Raw genomic sequence first — 22,022 nt, 5'->3', positions numbered from 1 at the left:
CACTATACTACACACATTCGCATATGAATACTAATACAAGAGGTACATAAATAATAATACAATAAGACTTAAAGATAATTATGACAACAAAACTTAAAATGAATGATTACACAGATTTTTATGTTGTGGTGGTGGCGGTGGTGGTGGTGGTGGTGGTGGTGAGGGAAATGACGCAACAATGGAAAGAGAACAAGGGGGTGGAGGGAGGAGGAGGAGTAGGAGAAGGAGAAGGGGGAGGTAGAGGTGGAGGTGGTGGTGGATAAGGACAGGATGGGGGATGGACGGGGCAGTAGGGTGAGGAGAGGAAGGAGATGGAGGAGGAGGAAGAGGTGGTGGTGGTGGTGGTTAGCTGCGAGGAGGAGGAAGAGAAGAATTTGAACCAGTTGAAGGTAGTTAGAAGAGTCATCATGACGGTGTGGATGATGATAACATGACGACATTACAGAAAACTAACCATCTTGCAGAATTTCAGGTACTAGAGGTATGAGCGTCTACTCTAATTGCCCCGGACCAGCAATACTCACATGAACACAAAAACATAATGAAAATCTGCAAAAAGCCGTAAGACCTACACTTGGCAGTCCCTATATAAAACACGCCACCTGTATCCCCCTATCATTTCTGTCAGTAAATTCGTCTGATCATCTTTACAAGCTCCCTGATGACTCGCCATTAACAACCTGATTACCGAGTCTATTGTATTCATCTACCACTCTGTATGAGAACCAGTTTCTTCCTATCTCTCATTACCCAAACAAAGACAAGGAACACAGATGAAATTTACAGTAATAGATTTTATATGTAATCCTAAATTCATTGTAGACTATAAGAAATATTTTCAGAGGCCACAGAGATAAAGTTATATTCCTGTAAGTAAATTTTTCCCATCAGTGAAGCAGAATCAGTGTTGAACTATCACTAGAACTACTCATATATCCTTGAAATCCCCTAAACCTCCGCTAGAATCGTAAAAGTAGTTTGGATAAGCCGCCGAGACTTGAAGAAACGGGCCTGTGTATCACGGAACAAGACTCTCGGCGGGTCAACAAGAGGCGATCACAAACCACCAACCTGAACACGATGGCGGGCAACGTCTTCAGTGAGAAACAATAAAACCGCGGACACAACACAGACACAGGAATACACGATTCCTCTCTTGCACCGGCTGAAAGAGAGAGAGAGAGAGAGAGAGAGAGAGAGGTGTGGGGGAGGGAGAGGTAGGAAGTACTACGCGGGTGTCATCTGGTGGCGGAAAGGGAAAAGTTACACAAATTTGCCTTACATTTTCATTACTACGTAGATTCTCATAACACTTACTACAGCGTGCTTTTAAAAGGAATATTTCTTACACGTTCCTATTCTAAAGCAATTCATGTTATGAATAAGAAAAAGAAATTAATGGCCACAATATTTAATTACGTGTCGAGAAGAATGAAGATGCCAGATGTAGGAAAATTCAATAACGAATCATGTGTTCCGGTACTTGTCTGACGAAGCAAAGCACAAGAGAAGGAAATGACCATGAAAGCTGTAAACTACGTCGTAGTTGGTTCGTCTAATGACTGATCCTCAAAAAAAGAAAAAAAAAAACACGCGATGGTATACGTGGAATTAACCACAGCAGCAGCAGTAGAATGTCAGATGCTCGCCAGTACCTGCTAAAGATTGCTAGTCACATTTCACACTCAGAAACTAAGGAGACTTTATCTTAAAATTAGATATACTTTGTACTTTCTTGATACATCTTTTTCTCTATCAAAGGGATTGATAATGCTGCGTCATAGAGTCTCAAGGCCACGAGTGTTTCGGTCAAAGATCTGAGATAGTTCGAGCAGCGCGGATTGACTCGATGTGTGTGTGTTACTCGTACACACGCGGGAGGCTGACCAACAGGCAAAAATCAATTCGGAGAAAGTAAAAGGTCCGCTAATTGTGTTACTGCTCAGTTTCAACAACACTATCAGTCGGGAAAAGCCCTTATATCACACGTAATTACAGAAGGACAACCATAATAGTACCTCACTTCCGTAGTATCCTCAATATAGTGAAAACATGATCCAATTATAGTTTAAAGAAAAGTTTGAGACTGAGGCGAGTGAAGAGCCGTGGTGGCAACGCACAATAGGAAACACGGACAGAGAAGTAAACACTAGAAATAGATAAGAAGTAGAGCAAAACATCATTACTGTAATGCGTTATACTCTTAACAATGTCGTTATTCAAGAAAGCATTTCAGACTAACAACAGGCAAAGAGACGTGTGCAACCTAAGTAGTAGACAAGAAGGAAGGAAATGAAATAGAAAACGTTGAATCGCTCAAGATAGAAGGAGGGGAGGAGGAGAGCAGGGACGGGAGCGGCGAGCGGCGGGGCGTGAGTGATGGCCAGCCAGAGAGGACACGACGGCATCTCTTACTCGATAGCTCATCATTAGTTACCATCAGCAGCGGCGGCCTTGATTTAGGCATTCCCTGGGGTGTAAACAGCGGCAGTGCTGAGGGGCGGCAGTAAAATACGAGCAGCGGGAATGATTTAGCAACCACGCGGGGCATCACTTACTCACTCCTCCTCCCACTGAGCTTGAAGACAAGGCCACTGCTATTCTGAGACTCCAGTGTAGAAAATGTTTGTCTTATCGCGTCTATATAGATTAGGACAGCATTCTGAACCGCTTCTCCACTGTATCTCCACTAATTTAAAAAGGCTCTAAGTGAAGTGACGCGGATTTTTACGGTTTTTTTTTTTTTTTTGGATTTTAAATTATTAACAAGGGAAACGCTCTTGACAACCCGGCTAATCATCTCTGTGGCCTTGGAAAATAGTCGTAGTGAGAGAGCAAAGCGTCTCTGAATACGGATCATTGTATTGTTTGCACGCTGTACTCCTTCACTGGTCCCTATTGCCGAAGGTTCCAGGTGTGAGGTTCCGACTACTTTGAACAGGCTCTAGGAGGTCACGCTTAAAGGAATGATAAGAGGAAAAGAGTAGTTAAAGGAGGAGAAAGAAGATGAAGAGAACGATATAAAGGAAATAAACAGGAAGAAAGTGTTAAAAAGAGAAGAGAAAAAGGATGCTAAAGGTGTAGGAGATGGAGAAAGAACAAGAATAAGAAGAAAAACAATAAAAATAAAACAAGACGAACAGGAAGAAGAAACAGGAGGAGAAAATCTGAAAGTACTCCTCAGCAGTAGCGGCAGTGGCGGTGGTGGTGGTGGCAGCAGTAGCAGCTGAGCACCGCAGTCAAGGTGGCGCCAGCGGGCGAGGCATCATCTTCGGAATTAAGGTAATGCATATCTCTTGTTCTGGGTGATTCAGAACGCCGCCACCCCGCCGCACCGCATCACACCGCTACGCTTTCCCTATCTCTCTACGGACCATATTCTGAAACACTCCTGTGCCGCATTACGACTACTTTCAAAAGGCTTTAGTTGAAGTTACACGGGTTTTTAAAGATATTTTTACAGTTCTAGTAACACATTAACAAGACTTCTACATTTATAATAGAGGAAACACTTTTGAGAACCCAGCTAATCATCTTGAAAATAATCCTGGTGAGAAAGCCAAGAGTTTCAGAAAACGGGCCTACACTAGCAAGGCTCTCTATACTCAATGGACGGAAAATCGATGCCGCTTAGGAATCACGCATGGGGGCAATCAGCAGCCACACTGAAACACACGAAGATGGAGATTTTAGAAGCCATCACTTGCTTGGGTTGGCGCGTCCGCAGATGACTTTGCTAAGCACTTCATGAACACTCGCTCGGTGCTGCCAAAAGAGCACATTCTCAAACTTTGCAGTGTCTTCCTTCAGCTATTATACTTTAGGCTCCAATGGAAGTTATTGTGATTTTCAAGGATGTTTACTTGGCTCTAGTAATTGTTTAAATAGCTTTAGTGAAAAATATTATGATTTTGAAGGTTTCTTTCTCGTGACTCTGTAGTTTAATAAACTTTAGTGAAATATACCGTGGCTTTTGCATGGCCCGTGTGATAGTTTTATAGACTTTAATGAGTGTTTTAATTACTAGTTTAACGGGCACTTACGAAAGTTATTGCAATTTTCAAGACTTTTCCATGACTTTAGTGACAGTTTGACAGGGTATATAATAGAAGTTCATACGATTTTGAAGGGTGTTTTCGTAATTCTAGTGAGTTTTTTTTTTTTTTTTAATGTAGGAGGAACACTAGCCAAGGACAACAAAAATCCAATAAAAAAAACAAAAAAGCCTCACTGAGATGCCGGTCCCAGAAAAGGGACAGGCTCCAGTGAAAGTTACTCTGATTTTAATGGAGTGTTCATAACCCCAGTGATGGTTTAATAAGTACTATGCATCGCTAATGAAAAAAAGAAAAATCTATGAAAACTTGACAGATCATATCTGTTGCTTTGGAAAGTGCTGTAATTCTTATGAAAGACGAAGTTGTTTTAGGATAAGAGAACCAGAACACACACTTAACTCAATGAGGTGTGTCCGCAAACATTGACACCCATCCCACACCTATCCACACACACCATCCACACACACACACCCATCCACCCACCCATCCACACACACATGCACACACGGGGCGTTCATCACCATTAATACAACACCTACCTATAACCTTGCCTACAAAGAGATGAATCAATAGTTTAACTCCACAGCTCATATATTCAATTCAGACTCTCCTCTTCTTCCTTCTCTTGTTCCTCCTCCTCTTCCTAATCCTCCTTCTCCTCTTCTTTTCCTTTATCCTTACCTTTCCTATACATCACTGCCATTTTCATTTTTTTTTCTTTCCTTCGCTCCTCCTTCTACTTTCCCTCTTCCTCTTTTCTCCCTTTTCATTTCATCGCCTTCTCTTTCCATCGTGTACGCTACCATCGTCGTCATTTTCTTTCCTCTTTTCCTCTTCCTTCTCCTCCTCCTCCTCCTCCTTCTCCTCTTTTTTTCCCTTTTGCCTCTCATCCTCTTCTCCTTCCTTCTTGTTCATCATTGCCATCATTATCATTCTCGTCTTCTTTATCCTCATTCTCTGCCTTATTCTTCCTATTCTCCTTCTCATTCTCTCTCTCCTCCTCCTCCTCCTCCTGCTGCTGCTGCTGCTGAGGGGTGGGTGCAGGCAAGGCCGAACAAGCGAGTCTTTTCATCGAGGTCACTCAGTGTGAAATTAATCTTTATTGTGTGATGCGCGAGGTGGTGTGGCGCTACTGTCATCACCATCACCACCACCACCACCATCGCCACCGCTGTTGCTACTATCACCACTGCAACTACCATCATCACTACTACCACAACTACCATCGCCACCACAAATATTATCACTGCTATAATCACCACCGCTAGTACCATCACCACCACAACCACCACCACAACCACCATCACCACCAACAACATCACTTGCACCACAAATTAATAACACCACCATCGTAACCACAATCACTATTATTACCGTCACCATCATCATCATCATCATCATCATCATCATTACCACTGTAGTCTGTCTCATCACTCTCTCATCAACTCTATCGTCACCACCACTAATGTCACTGCTATTCTTGTCACTGCGTTCATAATTACGGCACTATCACATCATCACCACCATATGTGTGTGTGTGTGTGTGTGTGTGTGTGTGTGTGTGTGTGTGTTGCGGGTCATCGGCAGCAAAAGCTTATCGATTCTCACCAGTAAACTGAAAAGAAAAATCCAAATAGAAGTTCACACACACACACATACACACACACACACACACACACACACACACACACACACACACACACACACACACACACACACACACACACGGCTGTAAAGCAAGCTGAATAACCCAAAAAATCATGAATTCTATAGACGATACAACGATTTCATGATACTTAATATAAAAAAGAAGTAGCACATTTGACATAGTAAACATTTTACAGCCTATAACCCATTTTTCTTCATCACATCTCTTTTATCACGACAGAGACCAAAGAGTGTACATGTATCACTTATAATGAAAAGAGTTCGTAGCATCAGTTAGCGTTCCAGAGTTTAATTTCCATCTATATTAAACCCAGCACCTTAAGACGTGGCTTCGTATTCTTCAACATTTTTCCGTCTTATCTCGATCATTTTTCACAGGCTGTAGTGGAAATAAGTGAGAGTCTTCATTAGCGTTTTCATGACACTAGCGACAGTTTAACAAGGACTCTACACTGTCAATGAGCTAAAACATCAATGGGAACCCGACTAATCATCTCTGTAGCCTTTGAAAATAATCCTAATAAGAGAACAAAGCATTTAACAATAAAAGACTTAATGCTCACTCTTTGCAGGGATTAAAATACTTGAGAGACAGACAGAAACAGACAGACAGATAGACAGACAGATAGGCAGGCAGACGGACAAATAAACAGACAGACAGACAGATAGGCAGACCATTTCCCATCATAATTAAATCTATAAATCACATGAAGAGGAGGAAGAGGAGGAGGAAGTAAAAGAATAAAAAGAAGAAGAAGAAGAAGAAGAAGAAGAAGAAGAAGAAGAAGAAGAAGAAGAGGAGGAGGAGGAGGAGGAGAAAGAAGAGGAGAAGAAACATCAAGAGAAAGAGAAGGAGGAGGAAGAAAAAAGAAGAAAAGAAACAAAAAGAAAAGAGAAGAAAAGAAAACGAAAAGGAAACAAAAGAACAAGTAAGAAGAAGAGAAGAAAAGAAGAAGAAGAAGAGGAAGAAGAAGAAATAGAGAAGGAGGAGGAGGAGAGACAGGAAAACTGGATTGTATCAGTGATTGGATCATAATCATCCTCATCACAGAATTCACGGGTAATTAGGCAGTCCGCTCTCACAGCTCTCCCTCTCCCGGCCCTCCTTTCCCTCTCCCCCTTCGCCTCTCCCTCCTCTCCGACAATACACTCATTTAACCTCGCTTCACAAAGCCTGCGCCGACCCGCCAGAGAAAAGGCCTCGGGTTTCTAAGCAATACAACTAGATAAGCCTTCAGTTACTGCGAGGCAAGGAGGTGGTGGTGGTGGTAGTGGTGAGTGTACGAGGCTGGTGATGAGAGAAGGAAGGCTGTGGGTAGGACAGGGTAATGGAAATCAAGTATAGGTGAGGAATAAGATAGACCATAGATAGAAAAGCATGAAGAAAGATAAGATGTGGATTGATGTGGGTGGATATTGGAGAATATAATCAAGTATAGGGATATAGAAATGTGAGGATAATGAAAAAGGAGTGTGTTTGGGTAAGAGTTAAAGGAAGAAGAAAGAGAGGGAGTGTCAAAGAAAGAGATCAAAAAGGGAGTGAGAAAGTTAGAGAAAAGAGGAATATTTTCGACAAGTATAAGAAGGAAGCTGTAAAGAAGAAGCAGAAAGAATTGCCACTATGAAAGATATTAAGGGAAACAGGGATAGTATAAGGGAGAGTAAAAGTTTTGGACAAGCAGAAGACCGACATTGAGAGAGAGAGAGAGAGAGAGAGAGAGAGAGAGAGAGAGAGAGAGAGAGAGAGAGAGAGAGAGAGAGAGGAAAAGATTGCAGTGTTAATAGGCAAGAGAATTGAGGGAGAGATGCGTAAGATAGAATTAAAAGAAGGAATTGTTTCGAAGGAAGAGGATTTAAGAAAGACAGAAGGGAGAGTAAGAGTGCTTTTGACAAGTAGAGGGAGACAGCTAACCAAAAGAGAGAGAGAGGAGAAAGGAAGAGCGAGGGACGCTGAGAATTAAGAAAGGTACGTGTAAGGAACGAGTAGAACCAGAAGGAACTGAAAGAAAGAGGTTAAGGATACCAAATACCAAAGAAAGGATAAGAGCGTTAGAGAGTGAGAAAGAGATGTTAGAGAGTCTGGAAACAAGAGGTTAAGGAAAGCAAGCATACATAAGGGACAATAAGAGTGATTCAGACAAGCTACGGTAGAGAACCATCAGAGAAAGGCAGAGAAGCAAAGGGTTAGAGACAGCGTTCCTAATGGCACGGAGCGAGTACACTAGAGTTAAGGGAGTAGAGAAATAATGAAGTTAACGTCCACCTCTGTCTGTCCTTGATGTGCGGTGACGTGTACTGTCCCACGCGCCCTGACCGACCTCACCGCAGTCACAAAGGGCACCTATATAATACCTGGCGCGTTGTACCTCCCTTCCCTGTATCCTTCCCTACATCCTGCAGTTCCTAAGCATGCCACAGACCGCCAGTACGTAGATAATGCACAATGAGTTACATAGCAAGGAGTAGTGTAGTTAATCTTTGGAGAGTTTGGTGGTTTACGTTAGTGTGGGAGGTTAGAGTAGAAGATTAGCATTTAAGTGACAGATTACCATGAAGTGAAGTGAAAGGTTAGCATGGGAGAATAGCATGGAAGGTTAGGTTAGGCTGGATTGGGTTAGGTTACGTTAGGTTAGGTTGGATTAGCTCAGGTTAGGTTGGACTGGGTTAGGTTAGGTTAGCTTATGTTGGGTTAGCATGGGAGACCAGCCTGTAAGATTAAGGTGAAAGATTAAAAGTGGGTGGGGTGTGGAAGGTTAACGTGTGGAAGGTTAACGTGGAAGGTAACGTGGGCAGCAGGCACCCCACCGAAACATACAACTAGTCTTTATTTAACCCATTCACACCAAAGAGGAAATTGCCTTTACTAAACAAGCGACTTCCTGGTTTCTTCCTCTCCTTCTACGCCTCTCTTAGCATCTCTCGCCCCCTTTCTCAATCTTCTGACCCACCTCCACACCCACCCTCCCCAAACCTCTGCCCCTCCCGCTATATCCCTCCCGCCACGCCCTTCCGCTCCTTCTTGCTCTGAACGCTCCGGCCAGGAAAGGATGAGCAGCTGTTTGTTGACACTGTTATAGTTTATGTTAATACAACAGGGCTAGAGAGAGAGAGAGAGAGAGAGAGAGAGAGAGAGAGAGAGAGAGAGTAGAGAGTAGAGAGGGGCGGCTAAGGAGAATTAAGTAGTAAAATGGAATGAATTGGGGGGGTAAAAACAGTTATACAAAAAAAAGAAGGAATTGTAACAAGTGTGACAAGAGGCAGGAAAACTTACATTAGATGAAGGTTGATAAGGAAGCAGCTGTGTGTGTGTGTGTGTGTGTGTGTGTGTGTGTGTGTGTGTGTGTGTGTGTGTGTGTGTGTGTGTGTGTGTGTGTGTGTGTGTGTGTGTTTGTGAAAAAAAACAATAAATGTAATGATTGATTCACTGTAAATTTGCATTATCATTATCATCATCATCATCACCATCATTATCATCATCCTCATTTTAATCATCATCAACATTATCATCTACAGGTACTGCCACATGTAGGCTTGACAGCTTCTTACAGCTTCCTTTATCTTCTTATTTTCTTATCATCATCATCATCATCATCATCATCATCATCATCATCATCATCATCCTAATATTACAGGACAAACGCCTCTCTGTAACCTTCCCGTCTCATGTCTATCGCCTGCTCGTCTATTACAGGCTGAAAAAATAATAATAAATAAATAATTCCATCCTTTTCTCTCAATTTCTCTATGTATCTTACCTTCTATCACGACCCTACTTTAATTAATAACCAAATGGCAGTTAAAAAAAAAGACACTGAATCAATCTTCTTCCTTATATAATTTCCCTTTGCATTTCCTGGCGATCTAAAACACACGTACTAATTCGCCCTGATTCTCTCTCTTGCTCCTTGTCTCATTTCTCCACAACACGCATGAAATCCAACCTATCAGCTTATACCGCCACTCGCCTGCTCAGTGACACACGCCGCGCCAGACCTTATCAGTAGGGACGATAAAAGTTGGCGAGGTTCTTGAAAATCTTCGGTGTTTCCATTATGTCGCGGCGTAAATTGGTTCGTGTAATACATTGATCACTTCCCCTTCCGTGTGTGTGTCTTTGGCCCAGCTGGCGGGGTAATGACTGCAACGTGTGTGTGTGTCTGTGTGTGTGTGTGTGTGTGTGTGTGTGTGTGTGTGTGTGTGTGTGTGTGTGTGTGTGTGTAGCATGTTTAAGGTGTGAGTGAGTGAGTGATAATTCTCTCTCTCTCTCTCTCTCTCTCTCTCTCTCTCTCTCTCTCTCTCTCTCTCTCTCTCTCTCTCTCTCTCTCTCTCTCTCTGTACCACTTATAAGATGAAGCAGCAAATTTACACAGAGGAAGAGAAATTGTCGACAGGAAGCTTTAATGACGACAAAAGATAATAAATATCACGAAGAACACTGTATATTAAAAAAAAATACAGGTAGAAAATGAAAAGAAAAAGAGGGAAGAAGAGATAAAGAAACTGCAATGATAACAATAAAACAATGACGATTACGAACAAGATTGCGGATAAAACATACAAAGAAAATAAGAAAACTAATGAAGGAAAGAAGAGAAAGAAAAAGATAATGATAATGATAAGTTGAAAATTATCATGAAAAATATGTATGAAAATTAGAAAAAATGGTGAAAGAAGTAAGAAGTGAGGCGGATTACGTAACAGTCTTGAAACACTGTATAACCACTTGCGAAATTCATAAGCGTCACTATCTTGACGTCGCGAGGGAGGAATGAGCCTCCCTCGTGGCACACAAGAAGAGGGAAATGGTGCTGGCCCCGCGGGAGGTCGCTGATGTCAAGACTGTGCCAATTAGCCTTCCTCCTCAAAGGTAAGACTTAGGACTTGCAACCGCGTGACGAGAGACTTGTAACACTGACGGCGAAGAAGTCAGTTCTCTTACCATATATAAGAGAAGAAACAGGAAACCAGAACAATACAAAAAGTGGTGACTGGCCAATGATGTGAAATATGAATGGGTAACATTGAACGGTCCTGTGCCTCATATATATAAACTGATGAATTAATACAACAATGACGTCCTCTTTTGCTTGCCTTTCACGCTTCACATACCATTCATTCTATTGCATAAATCTCTCTCTCTCTCTCTCTCTCTCTCTCTCTCTCTCTCTCTCTCTCTCTCTCTCTCTCTCTCTCTCTCTCTCTCTCTCTCTCTCTCTCTCTCTCGCTCTCTCTCTCCGATTTTTTTTTCTTTCTCGGCGGGAAACACAAGTAAAAGTTTGTACGTTTGTATATTTTTTTCTTTTTTTAAGTTTTAGAAAATAAGATAATTGTTTCTGTCAGTCTGTATTTCATTTATCAGTTTCCTTGTTGATTTATCTGTCTACTCCATCTACTATATTTTCCTCTATGTGTTAACTAAATGTCTCTCTATTTGTCTGTCATATGTAAAGAGTTAAACTGCTCTTCCCTCTTTCCCCCAAAACGTGTTCCTTTCCTTCCCCTTGTTGTCTTTTTTGTCATCCTCCTGCTTCCCTTCCTTTTCAATCTCTCCTCCAATTTCTAACATTCCATAATCTCCTTAACTTCACTCGCTCCTTCCATACTCCCTTACCTTCTTCCCTTTCTCCCACCCTCTCCCTCTTTTTCTTCTTTCCCTCCTTTACTTCCTTCCCACACCCTTTCCTTTCCTCCCTCCCACCTCCCTCCCTCGGTGTCTCCTTTGCCTCGCCTCACCCTCTCCATCACCCTCGCTTTTGTTTACTTGGATTTCCCTTCTCCGGTTGCTGATCCAATTGTCGCGGGGGAACAGTAGCACACTTGTCTTCTCTCACGGTCCCTCGTTTTCTTTATTTTACACGAGTACATCTCCCTCCAGCAGTTTTCCTATTGCCCATTTTCTTAGCGCTGCGTCTCGTCGGTGACTTGGAAGCGAGAATGCGAGGCGGGTTTAGTTGTGGTCACTTTCTCACTTTCTATCTATGTCTATGCGCAGGAGGAATTATTATCATTGGTGTCGCGGGAGTGTTCTGGTTTTATTGAATTTGTGGTGTAGTCTTGTTTTGAAGGTTTTTCGTTTGATTTCTCTCTCTCTCTCTCTCTCTCTCTCTCTCTCTCTCTCTCTCTCTCTCTCTCTCTCTCTCTCTCTCTCTCTCTCTCTCTCTTTCTGGTATGCAAGGTTGGGATTCGATTCTTAAAAGTTTTTATGTGGTGTGTGTGTGTGTGTGTGTGTGTGTGTGTGTGTGTGTGTGTGTGTGTATGTGTTAAATGCACTTTACTGTTTGGCAATGACCACATCTACTTGTTTCTACTGTCATACATTAATTTTCTTTTTACAATATCTACTTGTTCATTCATATCCTCCATTTACTTTTCACCGCTCTTTCCTCTTCCTTCTTTTACTAACAACGGTATTGGAGTCAGCGGCGCTCCTAATAAATGCATCCACACACACACACACACACACACACACACACACACACACACACACAGAAAAAGAAAAAAACGGGAACAGAGAGAAGAAAATGAAAGACAACGTAAGTGTGGGAAAAAATTGAGGGAAGGCGAGGGAAAAGTGGAAAAAGAGAAGAAAGCTACTGTGTGTGTGTGTGTGTGTGTGTGTGTGTGTGTGTGTGTGTGTGTGTGTAGCGAGCGCGCGTGACAGTGAGTGGCGGCGGGACCCAGGAGAGGACCCGCCTGACGCAGACATCACCTCCTTGGGGGCTGCGTCACATTAGTCACTATTGCCAAGAGCAGCGTTTCTCCCGCCTCACCAGCCCCCCGCTCCTCCGCACCGCCTACTCGCTCACGGCCTCCCCAGTTAACGCCTCTCGTCTCCCATTCACCGCCTCCCCACCTCAAGTCCTTCCGTCTCCCGTTTTCGCGTCTCTCGTTTCAGAGGACAAGTGTCTTCCGGGAAACAACAGTAGTGGTGGCTCCTCCTACGGGAGTTGTTAAGCGGTGGAAGTGAGTTTTGTGCTGGGAAACTTTACGTTGTTTTTATGTATTGTGTCAGTTCAAATTAAGCAGCTGGAGGGAGGAAGATTGTTTTTTTTTCTCTCTTTTTATTTTTTTACTGGATGGAAGCAACATTTATAATTATTTTTCTTTTTTTTTTACTGGCTCTGACGTGTGGCTTTCACGGTAACACTATCTGTTAACTAAAACCTATAATTGTTTCCTTTAATTTGTTTGCTCTGTCATTTGTTTTCTCTATTTATCTATCTAGCCTTTCATTTGTCTATCTATCTGACTTGAGTGACCAGAATGAGTGACCAGGAGATTACTATTACTGTTTCTCTACCTGTCTGGTGTTCCGGCACAAGAGACAGAGTGGAATTCCGCACCCGATACTCTTCGTCCTCGTGACCTGATGACTCCCTTGCAGCTTCCTTGCACATTAATAATCCTAATAAGGCGAGGTACTGTGTGTGTGTGTGTGTGTGTGTGTGTGTGTGTCGAGGGTTAACCAGCAGCTATGAAAAACAGACGTATGATATTTATCTACGTAACTACCACTAACAACACTAACAAGGTCTCATCTAAGTTAACTCGAGCAAAAATGCACTCGACAGTTCCATTCACTCGTAAATTCCTCTTGTGATGCATTGTTATGACTCGCTTCTCTCCCATAATTTATTGCCGGTTCAAGTTTCACGTGTCTTATTCTGCCAATGATTTACTCAGAAAACCTTAAGAGAGAAGCGTTGTAGATGATAAAAGGATAAAAGTGCACCACGCAATGGCCAACTATAACGTTATTAGTGCCCCCGTGGTCCCGTGGCAGCAGCTGTGATATATATATAAAGAAAACTTTGAATTATTAGTAGTGTCGCATCTCCTGGTTTTTCTCCTCGTCTTCCTCTTCTTTGCCTATCACTGACCCGAGGCACCTTCATAGAATTGCTCTCCCTGTCTCACTTCGGCACACTAATCTATGGTTTTCTGGTAACGCTGTATATTTTATTATTACGTAACAGCAGCTGCGACACATGGAAAACTTTTAATCACCGCTCCTGTTCCTCCTCCTCGTCTTCCATAGACAGAGGAAATCATTATAGCATTACCCTCTGTGTTTCACTTTGGCACATGAATCTTTTTTTTTTTTTCTGGTAAGCTTCTTTTGTTTTTCGTCATTATGAATTACTCTCCCTGTCTCACTTTGGCTGTGGTTTTCTGGTGAGTTACATTATATTCTATATTCTTACGTACATTAATATCGTTACAATTGCCGTTATTTCTTATCTGTTTATTTATTTCTTATAATTATTATCTTTTTGGAGGATCAGTTAGGAGGTTCTACGTGACATTAAGTGAAGTCTGATTAGGTAAAGAAAATAATAAATAAATAAGCTGCAGAGGTAGGAATGAAGAGTATGATTTTACTTCACAGAATTAAAAATAAATAAATAATTGTCCCCTACAGTGGGCGTGATTCTGTACATTCATCCTCCTATCTATCCACTCCCTCAACTCCCCGCGCTGAGACTCGCCACACCACACCACGCAGCGGCAACACTGTCATTTCAGTCCCATTCACAGCAAAGGAACCCGCCACCCATCCCTCCCTTCCCCTTCCGTGGAGGGCGAGGAGATACCCAAGCAGTAGCAGTCCGGCTATACATCCTTCCCAGTGTTATAAATATTAAATAATCGCAGCGTATCTCACAAATCACCTAAACTCCAACAATTTAACTCCTTTTACGGCCTCACAAATTGTGAGCCGTCTAGCGTGCCGGGTTGGCGGTGCTCAAATCGTACACAAGCTTCTCTTTTCGCCGCCAGTAATAAGCTGAACCACCTTCCTGACCGCCCGTCCTGCCAGCTTACTAAATCCCAAACTTTTCTTGGTAAACTTGCCAAACAATAGTGCGGCGGCCAGCCCTCGCCCAGCCTCCTGAGATTAATACATTTTGAGGCAACTGACACCCCCTTCCCTCCCTCCCTCTCACAAACACACAAGCCAGTCTTTCATTGAACTTTGCTGAGCCGCCATTGTCCGCCCTTATACCCATTATATAACTTCAATAAGGTTTATACATAAATGAAACTTACTTCTCTGACTCTTGTGTTAGTGGTCCAGGTCGTGGTGGCTGGAAAAGGTGGATGGCTGTCCGGTGCCGTCCAATATTCCTTTCAAAAACAATTCTGTGGAGAGTTCCTTTGCGTCGACGTTGTTTACTGGCGTAGGTTCTGCCACCGCTCCCAGGTGGCGCTCGCCTCTGCTTTGGCGCGCTGTTATAAAGGTGATACTTGCCCAGTGTCAACAATACCAACCACTAGGGACGCTGCTCGTATGTAAGTATATGATTTCTTTTCATTTCTGGTTACGTGCGTGTAGTGGTGAGGAAAGACTGAAAACTTTTCCCTTTCTCAAGAAACTCAGTGACAGTAGACCACTTGTACATTTACTTTATACCTGAAATTTGTGATCGTGTAACTGATCATTGTATTTCATGATTTTATGAATAAGAAATAATTGCCAAAGAATGCTGGTAATTCCTTTCCACTTGAAGATAATTATCGAATGCAGCTAAATGGCATGTGCTGTGTTACATTCCACTGCTGAGTTTTATATTTTGAATCATGCATTCCTTGGATCTCTGTATTTTATGAGTCATTATGTGAGATTTTTTTCCGCGTTATTTCCTCTTCGTGTGTCTTGAAGCGGGGCGGGAAAGGAAAATGTGTGGTTCAGGACAGGGCACGTGTGGCAAGGATAAAACAGATGTGTGGTAGCCCGGGACTGGTGTGTGGTAGCTCAGGGCAGGTGTGACAACTCAGAAGTGTGTGACAGGTGTAGAGGTAACAAAGAAATTACGCATATTATTCTTTTAACATTTATTGTCAATAGAAGTCAGTATATACATTTTTTTATTATCTTCTATTATTGTTTTGATACGAACGAGACAACATGAAAGCAAGAATTTTTTTACCTTCAGGAAGACCCGAAGAAGATGAAGAAAAGTGGCAAAACAGTAATAATAATGACAATAATAATAATGATAATAATAATAATAATAATAATAATAATAATAATAACAATAATAATAATAATAATAACAATAATAATAATAATAATAATAATAGATCCAAAAGGAGTAACCACGTCACTCCATCTCTTAAGCTTTTAAAAGGAATGGTAGTATTAGTTGACATTACTTCGTCCTTCGACACGTGACACGCCTTCGATACACGAGTAGTAAGGGGATAGTGACAGCACACCTCTACAGGGCTGCGGTACAGGAGTATGTTGTGTTATTTATGTACGTATGCATGATTTAGGTATAGTGTTAATGGTATGTATACAAGGCCAGCCATGCAGGTATAGTACGTATGGCATTCATCCACACACACACACACACACACACACACACACACACACACACACAATGTTATTACTGTCTTTGTTACTTGAAAGTCTAAGTGATGCTGGACATATTTAATCTTCTTGTTTCTTGCTTTTGTTCTTCTTGTTCTTTTTTTTTTCTTCTAGTGTTGAATGGTACTCGTTCTCTCTCAAGACTTTTTTTTTTAATTACGTATTCTCTCTCTCTCTCTCTCTCTCTCTCTCTCTCTCTCTCTCTCTCTCTCTCTCTCTCTCTCTCTCTCTCTCTCTCTCTCTCTCTAACACTCCACTATATCTTTACACACACACATACACACACACACACACACACACACACACACGCACGCGCGAACACCATTACCACCACCACCACAATACATAATAGTACTGTATGTATTTATGTATGTAAGTCACATGTACAAGTATATACACATTTATATATATATATAACCATACGCACGGGGTAGAGTCCGCACGCATGCACACACACAGACACTCACACACACGCACACACAGACACACTGTATGCAGTACGTATAGAAGCATTTCCGTACATACACTAATAGAGGGTTGGCACAGAGACAAACACCACGCACCTCCCTGGCCCTCCATCGCCTCACACTCCTCCTCCCATAGACAGAGTACAAGGAGAGAGGCAGTACCAAAGGATTAGATCCATATCCTGAAACGCTCTGCTCGCTTTCTCACCACGACTATTTTTAGAGGCCTTAGAGATAACTAGCAGGATTCTTAAGAGAGTTTATCCTATTGACAATGTAGAAATCTTGTTAGTTTGTTACTAGAACCGTAAAAACACTTTTAAAAACACGTTTATCTTCAACCAGACCCTTTGGAAAGTAGTGGAGTTGCGGGCAGATGTGTTTCAGAATAAGATCCTTAATAAGAAAGATCCCACAAGTTTACCAGTCTTGTTCGTGTTCCAACTTACTTCTCTTCCTTGCGGGGCGAGGAGCGGAGGTGAGGGAGGCAGGAAAGGAGGGATAAGGCCGCGACAACCATGGACTACTGACTGACTGACTGACTGACTGACACAAGCGATATGTATTACTGACGCTGAGCTGCTGTGGAGGAGCCAAGAGGAGGTAGAGGAAGGCGCGGCAGCTTCTGCTTCTCGGCCACGCACTGCTGTTGATGATGCTTCTGTTTCTGCTGCTGCTGCGCCACGTACTTCCTTGCGCGGGTTGTTTTTGTTCTGTCTGCGGGGTTACTGTGCAGTCTGCCTATGTACTGTACGTATATTGGGTCACTCCGCAGTCCTTTTTATACGGTTACTGCGTGGTTATTATTTTTTTTTTTTTTGTCATGCTAGGTCATTGCGCTGTATTTTAATCTTATTTACTGCGCACCCTTTTACATTGGTCACTCAGCTTTCTTTTTTTTTATGCTGATTCACTACAGTCTTTCTTATTTAGTGCGTAGTCCTTTTATTCTGGATCACTGCGCAATCTTTTCATACCGAGTCACTGAGCAGCTTTTTTTTTTTTTTGCTTTTTTTTTAAATTAACTACTTCACAGTCTTTTTATAATGGATCACTGCGCAGTCTCTCTTAGGCTGGGTTACTGCGTTGTCCCTGGTTTATATACTGTCACTTCATTTCCTTCTCTCTTATACTTGGTCACTGCGCAGAATATTCTATTCATACTTGGTCACCGCACAGTCTCTTCATCCATAAGTATACACAGTCTGTGGTCTCGAATATGCACACACAAGCCCACATCTTATTTAGTTACAGTCGTTTAAAATCATTTTCTATAGAGCATTTCGGGAAGATTGAAAAAATAAGGGAAAGTGAACTCAACCAGAAATCACCTCAGATACACTCCTTGTTTCTTGAGAAAAATGGAAGATCAACAAACTGACATAGAAACAGAACACCAATTCACCTTAAAACAACATGACAACGGAAACAAAATATATATAGTAAAAGACATGTGTCATCTCATCTTTGAAAAACTAAACAACACAATTATAAAACATACGTATATCCTAGCATAACTAAGCAACACATTACACACACTAACGCAAGAAGCAAAATCATCTCACCACAGCTCGCGATTCACGGCAGTCCCAAGTCATTATTACCAAGACAGACACGCCAAGAACCATTACTAGGATCAGCACTGCATCATGACCTCACCGAGACACCAGACTGCGCCATAGGACTTCGTCAGTTAAAGGAGGTCGCGTTGCCAGCACCTGATGATAGTACAGTGGACCATAACATGCACTGACACACCTAATCGAATGGCTTATCATGTCGCTGGAAAGTATATCGGGTTACTTCGAGCTGGTTTTCATGTAGCTGGAAGTGTTCAGCGAGTTACTTCGAATAGCTGGATTTCTGTACCGCGCTTGTGTTAGGGAGGATTCACGAGGAGTCACCGGGATGAAGACAGAGAGGAGTAGCGAAGTTGTTGCAGTGATGATCTTGTGTTTTCGTGGGTTTGCTTTACGTTCCTGATTTTGCACAAAGAATAGCGAAGTTGGTTTCCCGTAAACAGCTACAGTAAAGTGACCGTCAATCAGTGCGCACAAGAGTACCATTTATAGCGAAGGAAGCAGAGTGTTTACGGCGCTAAGATGATTCGTGTTTCATATTTCGTGTTTTCGCAGTATATAATTTCCTTTAGACAGATGTTACACTTTTACACATGTTCTTTTTTTTTTTTTTTTCCTCTGCTGCAAAGTAAGACCAATAGGGTGATCTCACTTTTCACTCACCTAATGATACTCGTGCATTTCTTCACGCACCTTCTAAGTGTGTCTTCTTCCTTCGTCAGTAGAACCTTAAGACTGTTCGCGGTTTTCATTTCGTGCATTCACTTGAACAGTTATTTTCTTGTTCTATTTCTATCTCTCACTAATATATATTTTTTGCAGTTTTCTTATTCTTATTCTCGTTCACATTAAGGTCTGCTTGTTTACAATAACTACTGGTTCACGCACACGCAGCTCACGTACATGTACATATAATCAGCATAGTGTAGTTCCCTTTTCCTCCTCCCGTTTCATACTTGGCGAGGTAACTTAAAATACATTGGAAGCATACAAGGCGAGGAGCTGAACTGAGCCGCAGACATTTACTAACTTTGCTTTCTTTTCCTTTTTTTCCATTTGTGTTGTTCCATGTACTGTTTCATTCATTACTTGGCCATTTATCAATTTTGGCTACAGGATTCCTTACCCTGCGTCTAACAGAGCGCACCACGTGGTAAGGGAAGGAAGATAAGGGGTGCGAGGGGAGGAGAACATGAACAGTTTGCATTGGCGGGGTCACAGTGCCACACATCTCACACATTTTGCTTTTCTCTTCACATGCATTGTTCAAGCATTCAGTTACATGGTCACTGCAGCTTCTTACCCCTATTTCTTGCCCCCGTCAGTCAAAGCGCGACTTGGCAAAAGGTGATAAGGGAGTGGGAGGCCGAAAACATGATGCAGTTTACTTAACAAATTCACGAAGCCTCTCACACCGCGGGTATCTCAGCGCTGGACCCTCGAGCACATCACTCGCTCGGTTTTTTATGCTGAAAGATTTTGTTCGAAGCAGCTGGGAGAGAAAATTACCCTGTGAGGAAGGAAAAAGGGAAGGAAGGGAAGGAACAAGGGCCAGGGAGGAATGAATGCTTACACGTTATTCCTTTGATGCGAGACGAGACGCGAAGGAAAAGTTATGATTTATCCCCGTAGCATGATTACTGCTGGGTCATCATCGCCACACTTTTCTTTCTCTCTCTCTCTTTCTTTGGCGCACCGAGAGATGAGACTTCCAATCCTGCAGCAGCAAGAGAAAAGTGTCCCGTCGCTTGGCTGCTCCTGAAGGCGTCACTGGAGAAGCACCGGTGAATGACGCCAAGAACACGTCCCAGAACACTCGTAAGCCTGACGCGGTGACGCTTGCTGGCCTGCATCACGGCGTCACAGCATCGCCGCCTCGACAGCCTCATCCGCGTTTCTTTTTTCTTTCCTTCTCTGTTTCTCCGAGTCATCCTTTTCACTCTCCCACAGAAAACTGGAGCCAATACCAATACTCTTACATCCCGTTTTCTTTCCAAGTTTATTTCTTCGTTTTCCTTTTCGGCTCTTGATTATGCCTTGATTTTTTCGTACCCTCAGCAGGCTGTTTGGGGATGTTTTTCTTCCCCTTCAACAGAGACCTCTGCAGTTACCAGCAGAGCGGAGCGGCGAGGAAGCAAGAGAGCCAGAGAGGCAGAAGAGCCGCCGTCAGGAAGGAGGCGGTGAGTGTGAGGCGTGGGGTGGGAGAGGCCGGGCGGGCGGCGCTGCTCTGGCCAAAGGAGAGACCGAAGCTGGGCTGCTGGAGGCCCCGCTGAGGGTTGGTGTGGTGCCCCGGGCCTGAGGGAGAGGGAAACAGACTCATCTCTCTCTCTCTCTCTCTCTCTCTCTCTCTCTCTCTCTCTCTCTCTCTCTCTCTCTCTCTCTGTTGCAGCGATTTAAATCAATCTATCAATTAATCTCTCTCTCTCTCTCTCTCTCTCTCTCTCTCTCTCTCTCTCTCTCTCTCTCTCTCTCTCTCTCTCTCTCTCTCTCTCTCTCTCTAGATCTTAAAGCTCCCACACCCTCCTTTCCTCCCCCTTCCTCCACCACTCTCTGTCTCCCTCTCTCAGCCTCCCCTCAGCCGCCGCCGTGTCACAACATCCATCACCGGAGGCCAAATCCCATTCCCTCACTCGCCTCTGAATGACAAAACACCCAAAGCAGCTTACGATGAACACCCTCCCGCGCCCTCACGGTGGAAGGTGTACTTCTCTTGACACCATCCTTCAATGTAAGCAAGTTTGGCCTAGATGTTCCATTTTTTTCACTTTTCCAAGATCAAAGACCGCCCCATCTCTGTCTGTGTGTGTGTGTGTGTGTGTGTGTGTGTGTGTGGGTGGGTGGGTGGGTGGGTGGGTGTGTTTTTCAATCTATACATCTTTCTTTCTCTACTGGTTTCTTCTCTCTCTCTCTCTCTCTCTCTCTCTCTCTCTCTCTCTCTCTCTCTCTCTCTCTCTCTCTCTCTCTCTCTCTCTCTCTTCGTCTTTCTCCCTCTGCCTCACTTTTGCTATATTTTTTCTCTATCTCCCTCTCCTTTTTTTCTCTGCCTTTATCTCTCTCTCTCTCTCTCTCTCTCTCTCGCCTCCTCTCATCCTCCCTACCCCCGCCCTCCCTTTCTTGTTGTTTTGGTTTTCTCTTTCCCTTCATTCCTCAGTTCCTCGTTCTATCTTCATCTCTCTTCTTCTATCCCTCTCACTTTCTTCTCTTCTCTCCCTTACTCCCTTTCTTGTCCTGGTTTTATCTTTCCCTCTCCCTTTTCTCTCTCTTCGTTCCTCGTTCTTTTCTCCCTTCCTCTTTTGTCACTTCCTTTCTCCCTCCTCTCTTTTTCTCCTTTTTTCTTCTGTCCCTCCCTTTCACTATCACTCCCAATCCTTTTTTCTCCCTTCCTTCCTCCGGTTTTCTCTCTCTCCTCACCCTCCCTTCATCCTCCTCTGTCACTCTCTTCCTCCTCTCTCCTTTACTCCAATTCTTATCCTAATTCTGCCTTTTCTACCCTATATCCCTTCCTCAGTTCCTTCATATCTCTCTCCCCATTCCCTCCCCTCTCGCCCGCCGCACCTTTGCTGTCGTAGTTCTTGGGGTGCTGATAGGCGTCGGTCACGTCGTTGATGCCCTTCGGGTGTCGTCCGTCCTCGTACTTCTTGAGCTCTGAGACGAAACACGGGGAGAGAAAACACGTACAGAAGGAGGCAGGTGAGCGAGAGCACGGGTGAGGGTGGCGGAGGCTGGCAGGCACGGGAGTGGGTGTGGGGTATGGGAGGGTTAAGTTAAGGGGTGGAGAGGAAGAGAGGTAGAGGAATGGAGGTGAGTTTGGAGGGAAGGGAGTTTTATGTAGGTATAGTAGCGGTCACAGGAACTGAAGGCTGCATCATAG

At 43.2% G+C, this 22,022-nt stretch overlaps 1 protein-coding gene and 1 pseudogene across 1 annotated transcript in view; both read right to left on the bottom strand.

Annotated features, from left to right (window-relative positions):
- The window catches only part of LOC135098469 (uncharacterized), a 76,360-nt gene extending 75,185 nt beyond the window's left edge, over positions 1 to 1,175 (bottom strand). Inside the window, exon 1 of the mRNA XM_064000874.1 lies at positions 1,072 to 1,175. The gene's annotated coding sequence lies outside the window, so the exon portion shown is untranslated. The remainder of the gene's footprint in view (positions 1 to 1,071) is intronic.
- Positions 1,176 to 15,548: 14,373 nt separating this feature from the next.
- Positions 15,549 to 22,022, bottom strand: part of LOC135098466 (lachesin-like) — an 87,575-nt pseudogene continuing 81,101 nt past the window's right edge.

This window comes from Scylla paramamosain, chromosome 4 (assembly GCF_035594125.1).
Source record: "Scylla paramamosain isolate STU-SP2022 chromosome 4, ASM3559412v1, whole genome shotgun sequence".
NCBI lineage: Eukaryota > Metazoa > Arthropoda > Malacostraca > Decapoda > Portunidae > Scylla > Scylla paramamosain.
Note: the sequence above shows the minus strand (reverse complement) of the source record. Positions and strands in the feature narration are given on the sequence as shown.